This window comes from Pleurodeles waltl, chromosome 9 (genome assembly GCF_031143425.1).
Source record: "Pleurodeles waltl isolate 20211129_DDA chromosome 9, aPleWal1.hap1.20221129, whole genome shotgun sequence".
Classification (NCBI taxonomy): Eukaryota; Metazoa; Chordata; class Amphibia; order Caudata; family Salamandridae; genus Pleurodeles; species Pleurodeles waltl.
Window position 1 is genome coordinate 357,703,713 of NC_090448.1, and position 8,068 is coordinate 357,711,780.

Here is an 8,068-nt window from a genome sequence, read left to right on the forward strand (position 1 = left end):
ATAACAGCGCCCTCCACCCGTCCATCAAGAGGTTCCCTTGGTTAGTACACAGACAGGTCATGATGAACAAAATAATACCTCAACTACTTAACTGTAGCCCCCCAGCCTATGTGTATAGGTCCCTGGATGTTATCGCAGTTTATTCTACATTCCATGTCGCCGCTGTATCTCCATGTGTTGTACAGGTATTTGCTCTGGTGTTCCAGGTCTAGCAACACTAAAGTTTCCTTCCCACTGTGTGGGGGTTCGTGTCCATGGTTACCCTGTTTTGCGTGCGCTGCTGGTAGTTGCTTTTGTCCTAGAGCAAGCGTTGGGACCTGCAGTATCACCAATGCACAGGAGGGCTCTCGTAGTGGGCAGTCATCCGAGCATGCCTCGAGTTTCTGAAAGTAAATATTCCAGGCCCTCAGCGGGTCATCCCCATCACGTCTTTATCTAGTCGTCTATGAACTGCTAACTCAGCTGGCGCCCATCTATGCATAGCTGCCTGCCAACAATGCAGTGAAGCTGAGGTGGCTGATTTCCAGGCCATGGTGATACAGTGCTTAGCCAGTATTAGTGCCAGATTTTGAAATTGTATCAGCCCCTTCGATCGTTTGGTGATATGTCCCACATCCAGCAGGCATTGGCGGGATCTACCGGGAACAGGCCGCTCGTCATCTCCAAGATAGCTTCTGTGACCAGTTCCCAAAATTAGTGCAACACTACACACATCCACACCATGTGGGGGAAATCTGCGTCTGCTGTGCCTCACCAAGGCATGCACCACTAACACCCGGGAACATTCTGCGGATCTTCTGTGGGGTGAGGTATGCATGGTGGAGATATTGAAACTGAATGAGGCAGAACCGCGCATTGCATGTCACTTTTCTGACTGATTGGAGGCACTGCTCCCAATGTTTAGCCAAGATAACTACTCTGAGCACTAAGGCCCTGATTTATACTTTTTGGGCAAAACTGCCCTAACGCAGTTTTGCACCAAAACGTTTAGCACCGGCTTGCACCATTTCTGTGCACCGGCCGAGCACCATATTTATGGAATGGTGCAAGCCAGTGCAAAGGGTAGGCTAATATACAAAAAAATGACATTAGTCAGGTGGGGCTTGCAGTATGGAAGAAGGGGCTTTTGCCCCAAAAAATGACGTTAGGCAGGTTAGAGTAAAGAGAAATGACTCTAACTTGCCTAGAGTCATTTTCTGACGCAAAACCATCCATGCCACATGACTCCAGTCTTACAAAAGACAGGAGTCATGCCCACCACCCCAATGGCCAGCACAGGGAACCAGGGTCCCCTGGGCATGGCCATTGCACCCTGTGCCATGTAAGGGCCCCCTTTGGCACTTTAAAAAATAAAATAAAATACTTACCTGTACTTACCTGGGATGGGGTCCCTCTGGTGTGAGTGTCCCTGGGGCCTGGTGAGGGCACCTGTAGGCTTATTCAATGGTATTCCACCATGGAAATAGGCCCATAGGTCCACTAACGCCTGCCCTGAAACAGGCATTAAAAAATGGGGCAAAGCAAGCTTTGCCCCATTTTTTGACCCCTCCTCCCTCCCGTGCACCATTTTTGCATTGGAGTATAAATATGGCGTTAAGGCCATAGTCATTTTTGGCACGGGAACGCCTACCTTGCATCTCATTAAGGCAAAGTAGGTTTCTACGTCCAAAAAATGACTTTAACTCCATACATTTGCTGCTAGACGGGTCTAGCGCCAAAGTATAAATATAGAGTTAGTTTTGCACCAAATTAGATTTAAAAAAAAATGACACTAATTCGGTGCAAACAGAGTATAAATATGTCCCTAAGTTCCAGCAGTCCCGTCCATTGGGCCGATGCCGTAATGCCATGTACAGACATGTAATGGCCTTCTGGGAATCCTCTCCTATCAGGACTGTCTTTAGGGATGCACCTATAGGAGACTGCACCTGGTCAAAGCTCCAAGCACTCTGCATCATCTTATGAAGTGCCCAGTAAAGGAGGAACTGGTCTTGCCCCAAATTGTGATCCAGTGCTAGGGCCTCAAACATCAAAGTCCTTCCTCCATGACTACATCCATCCAAAGCTTGATGCCCGCTTCCATCCACACCCACATGCAGTACGCACTCTCTCTTGCTGTGCATTCAGGTGTCCTCCAGATTGGTAGACTAGGGGCAAATGGCGTGTAGTGTGAGCCATTGCAGACTCATCGCCTAGGGCGAACAACAATAGAAATAGGGGGCATTCCTGCGTAGCACCCCGAACCACTGGGAATAGATCGGACACTGCCTCACCGTGCACACCGAATGACCAGTCCCGAGTACAGTGGTGTCAACCACCTCATGAAGGACTGTCCGAATTCCATGTACATTTTGCAGCACACATAGAAGTGCCAAATCGCCCTTGTAGATTGTTTATGTGCAGGAAAGGACTCCTTCATGTACATAATCAATCTTTCCCCTCAACTCAGACACCCTTGCACTCTGGTGCAAAGATGCCTGTATTGGCGCAGACAGCTTAATTCAGCGCCGGTGCAGGGGGAAACACCGGGGTGCGCTGTATTCTTGTAAATACAGCTCATCCCTCCGTTTCAAAAGTGGCTCAGTATGACGCTGCTATTTTTGGCGGAGCACCAACTTTGTCATAAATCTGGGCCTAATTGTTCTTTTCTGTCATTCTGTCTTAAGAAAGGCATTCCTGACTTCCGTGATCACGCTTGGCCTCTTGCAGAAACTTTTAGCACACCCTGATCATTAAAGGCATATTGACACATTGTATGTTTTCAAGAAAATCAAAAACTTATGTTGTGCTATTTAAGAACAAATAGTGTGCTTTTTTCCCCAGAAAATATGAAGTTGATAGTGAAGTAAAAATTAATGTGCAACCTAACAGTGCTTCATTTGAGCCAGTGACTGGTAGTGGGACCCACTGGCAATAATTTTTGTGGTCTCTGCACTTATTTTTCCTCATCACACCTTTCCCAAGAGGAAAAGAGTGAAGAACAAGTAAAGAGGAAACAGGGAGGAAGAGAAAGACAGAAAGCTGCCACAAAGGGAGAAAGCAGGAATCTGTGAGAAGTGTCTGATAATCGTTTAAAGAGGCATGAGTGGTATTCCAGACTACGCTGCGGTGCTTAACTTGTAAATAAAAATGCGCTTGTGCCCAAAGCTCTCCCTTGAAATTAACGGCTGCTGCAATTAAGGGCCATATTTACAAGAAAGTGGCGCATCACTAGTGATGCACCACTTTTCTTGCAGCCCCTTGCATCATCTAACGCCACCATGGTAGCGCCATATTTACAATACGGCGCACTATAGCGCATGTTAGGGGCAATAGAGTTATTTTGTTTGCGCTATTGTAATGCTATACTGGATTAGAATCATAAATAGTGGCGCTAAACTAGTATAGTGTTAGGAGGCCCACTGAAATCAATAGGAGCCTCATTTTAAAACCTGCTTTCAGCAGGCATTACAAATGACACTCGAAATGGCACAATGGAATCTTGTAGATTCCATTGTGCCATTGTTAGCGACCCTCTAACGAGGGAACGCCCTCTCTGCATAAATCATGCATATATTATGCATGATGTGGCACAAAGGGTTTACAAGGTAGTGCAAACCTAGTTTGCGCCACCTTGTAAATATGGCACCAAGGAGCACAAGGGCCTTGTAAATCTGGCCCATAATGTGCCCATCTACAGCCACTCCCTGGCCCTTCAGCTCGATCTTGCAGTTTTCTGCTTTCTCCCTTTGTGACGAGTCCTTGTTTTTCGCTTCCTCTATCTTTCCCATATGTGTCTTTTACTCGAGGTAAATGCATGAAGCAGATAAGTGCTGGTGTCCCCCAGTTGAAACCACCGCCTCATATTAAGCACTGGCACGCTGACATGTAAAGCACCGGCTGTGGGATCTTGAGCAGAGCTTCTGACATTCATTCATTTACAAATTAAGCACTGCTGTTTATCAATGAAAAGATGGTACATGACGATAAAATGTATGTATTTCAGAAAATGGCAAACTGTTTTTTTAAGAGTAAATAAATACGTTTCCTAAATATATGTAATTGAATGATATTTCATTCTGAGTGACGATCATTTATTTGTGGTGTTATTTCCTAGATAGAGGGCAGTTGCTTCTGTGGCTGTTCAGTTAAACATTTCATTGTGTCTATTAAGAGGGTTTCATGAAATTACATTCACTAATTCCGTCCGAGTCCTGCATCTGTAAAATTGATTTAAAACTTGGGATCTGTATGTTCTCTGAATCTGTAGTGGATTTAACCTGAGCAATTGTAGCTTTTCCATCTTAATCTGCCATATTAATCTGCCGGGGTAATAGCACTGCAGTTTGGGTCTGAAATTGATAGATCTATAAACCACTTAATTTTCCCTTCCTGTTGCTCCCAAATAGATGATTACTCATTGACAAGGAAGTGGCTGGATGGGAAAATAAAAGGAACTGAAAGATAAAAGTGGAACAAAAATGTTGTATACATTTTGAAAACGGATCGGAGGTCATGACATGGTGCTATACATGCTGACACTTGGTAACAAATAATTGTGATAGTAAGAAAAAAACAATAACTTGTAATTTCCTAATGTTAATAGAAGCAGAGGAAGTTATAAATAGGGCAAAGCAAAAACAAAGTAATTTTTGGCTTTAATAATCATATATTTCCCATCTGAATAATACATTTTGGCATATATGTATTGCTTAAAGCATTGCAAATCATTTTTAGTCATTTGTTATGGAAATTTATGCTTCGAAATAGACAATTTGCCCAGATTTCCTTAATGATTGCTCTTGAGCAAATCGTAGATTCAGCTTTGGGGAGTGTCACACTTGCTGGTCACACAACAAAAGTACTGAAATGTCTCTAAAACTATGGCCAGTTTTGAAAAATGTATGGCACACTATTTGGCCCAATGTTTTTCAAAATCTTCTCATGGAAGGAGAAAAGTCAGACAGGGAATCATGTCTGTTAGCGCGTCAGACCTTATTGGGTCTCTTTAATTCATAAGGGGACATGTTAGAGGTTCAATGGACCTTTTGACTGCGCTTAGAGTAAATCCCACCATAGGACTCAATTTCAATACAAATCATTAACAATATCAATCAACAATATCAAAAATCTTTGGAGTCAGTAATCTTACACACCGTGACCCCTTTGGCCATGAATAAGCACACCTTTATGTAAAGGTTAGAATGTTTATTTCCCTACATTAACTGTGCTAATATCACATAGCTTACTTTTAAAATCAAATTATATACATACAAAAACAACACTTGTTGACCAAATCTTCTAAAGAATCTCAATCTAACCAGAGCATGAATGGTTAGGAACTCTAGAATTACAGTACAAATCAAGAGCAAGGACAATTGTGCAAAATAAATCGCATACATCTCGATTCAGCAACTGAGTAACATCAATTATTTATTAATAGCAACTTATTAGCATTTTAGGATTTCATCTACTAACCTTCTGATTTGAATAGCATGATTGGGCTTCATGCAAAACAATTTTTGTCAACATAAATTTGGAAAACATAAAGCTTTGGCTCTATCAAAATTAGCGGTTGGGACCTAGGAACAAAAGACAAATTACATCCACACAATGACATTTGATTAGTACCTCTCTTCAGTATGGATCAGCAATCTGTGATTGTCTTCATCAATTGGACATCTGTTCAGTCAGCATCAGCATTGGACCATGAAAGGGAATGGTTCAGAACCAGGGACTCTAAGCTATCTGAATCATATGAAATACAATATCTAAGGGATTAGCATTCAACATCAGAACTTTAGGCAATAAAGTCAAAGATAGAAATAAAGTCTCTCAGGAGAATTTCAAAGTGGGAAAAGGCCTCTTTCTCCCCAGTGCAGTTGGGCTAAGTAAAAATCATCTAAAACTCTTTCAATGTCGCAAGTGGTCAAAGAATCGTATGTTTACATTTAGTCCGATGAAGATAGAACTTCAAATCTAAGATATAACTAGACTGTCTTTCACATGTTGATGACTGGCTCCTCTTCTCCTGTTTCCGTCGTCAGGTTTGTCAGGTATCAATTTTCTATCAGTCCATTCTCCAGTCAGTGCATCCATTGTTAGCTCCTGGGAACATTGCTTTCTCACACACAAACTTTACAAAGTAACAATAACTAATACAGCATATTCTAGCGCGCAGCTCTCATGGAAAAATAAAGTATCTCCTAGCGTTTGGTCAGCTCAGTGAAACAGTATAAGTATTCATTTCTCTAAACAGCCATTTTATGTGAATTATTTGAGCAGAGCAACATAACATGAGGCTGTGCAACTAGGCCCAAGACCCCCTTAATTTAAGGCCTACAATTAATAAAGCAAAAACATAATACGTGATCATTAATATAACACACTACTACATTAATTTAAACATGAGCAAATAATTTCATATTACTAAACAATTAATAAGCACACATTCTGTGATTACTGACAGCCATTCAAGTAGGCACATTTTCCAAGTCGTGCATTATTTTCTATCTTAAGTCAAAATTCTATGCAGATTCATAATTCAGAATAAATTAATATTTATTAGTAAGAATTCAGCGTTCACAATCCCTCCTCTGATGAGTATATATGTCATCACACTTATATATTCCCAAATACATTTTTACTCAATTCCAATTTGCTCTTCTCAATATTTTTAATTTTTCTTTCCCGTTTTGAATTTTGTCTAAATAATTTCTTCATTTTAATTTCTTCCCTCCTCTGATACTTTTTCATCTTTCTCATTTTAATAACGTTATACAATTTACATATTCCCCATGGTCCAATTATACAAATTACAATAATAAATATCCCTTGTAGTATTTTCAATATTATCCCTTTTCATAGAGTGCCAAGCCATTTCCTCGTGGAAGCAAATCCTTTGCTAACTTTTTCCCAAACTCCTGGTTCTTTCAGTTCTTTCAAATCAGCACTATCCTTAGATTGTTAATCAAGCTTCTAATTTCTCTACTATTATCTGGAATATATGAACAACACTGTTCGAGTTCAGCATTTTGCAAACTCAGCTATCCTATGCTAAAAGAATGTCTAATTCAAGTGGTTCTGAAGAGTCATAGATCTTACCGCAACCATTTCTGCATCCATCAGGATCAGGGCTCATGAAAAACTTGTCAGCATGTTATCCATAATAGTAGACCACTTTCGAATCTTTATAGAATTTAGGATAACTCCTACTGAAGGAATTATTTCTCCAAATATATTTCTAACTATACTAGAAGGAGACTCTCTTTTGTCTAACGTAATGTAATTCAGTAATTTGTGGTAACTTATTCAAGTCCTCAAATTGAAATATCTTTGGGAAAACTATCTCCAAGTAGCATGTGCCATACCATGCTCTTGGAAGACGGTAATATGCATTTTGTTCACATATGTAATAAACTCCTGAAATTGCCTGAACTCCATTCAACATGAACGTCCATTTACTCTGAAACAAAAACACGTGCCCACTTTCACTCATTCCCACAAACATTGTAACAGTTATAGATTTAGGCCTATATTCACAAAGCTTTCCTACGTGGTATGCATTATAAAGCTAACCTCCCTGGCGTCTTTATTTCACTAAATGCCTAATCATTTCTAAATGTCCTTTTCTCTAAGCCTTTTTCTAATTTCTCCTTTAATGCCTTTTTTCTATCATTTGTCTGAGCTAAGAAGCTCTTTTTCATATGTGCAAGAAAGCATGTTAAATTGTTGCAGTGTGTGTAAGCTGTACCAAAAGTCAATGTAGGCTCAAAGAATCTCTCACTAATTCTATGGCGTTTTCCTTAGCTACTCTTCTCAAATACTTAATTATAGGGACAACCAAAAATATGACATTGTAATTGGAATAGAAATACTGAATGTACTCCTGGTTATAGAATCTTGTTAGTAACAGACTACAACTTATCCCATAAGTAAGGGGCAAACTATGATAAGTAACTCCTTCCTCAACTGATAAAGGATTCTGAGTGCAGACAAAACAATCTCTTGTATCCATCGTCTCAACAAACTCACTCAATAAGCAATAGAAAAACTTAGAAGAAAGTTATCCTTGAGTGCTATCTACGTG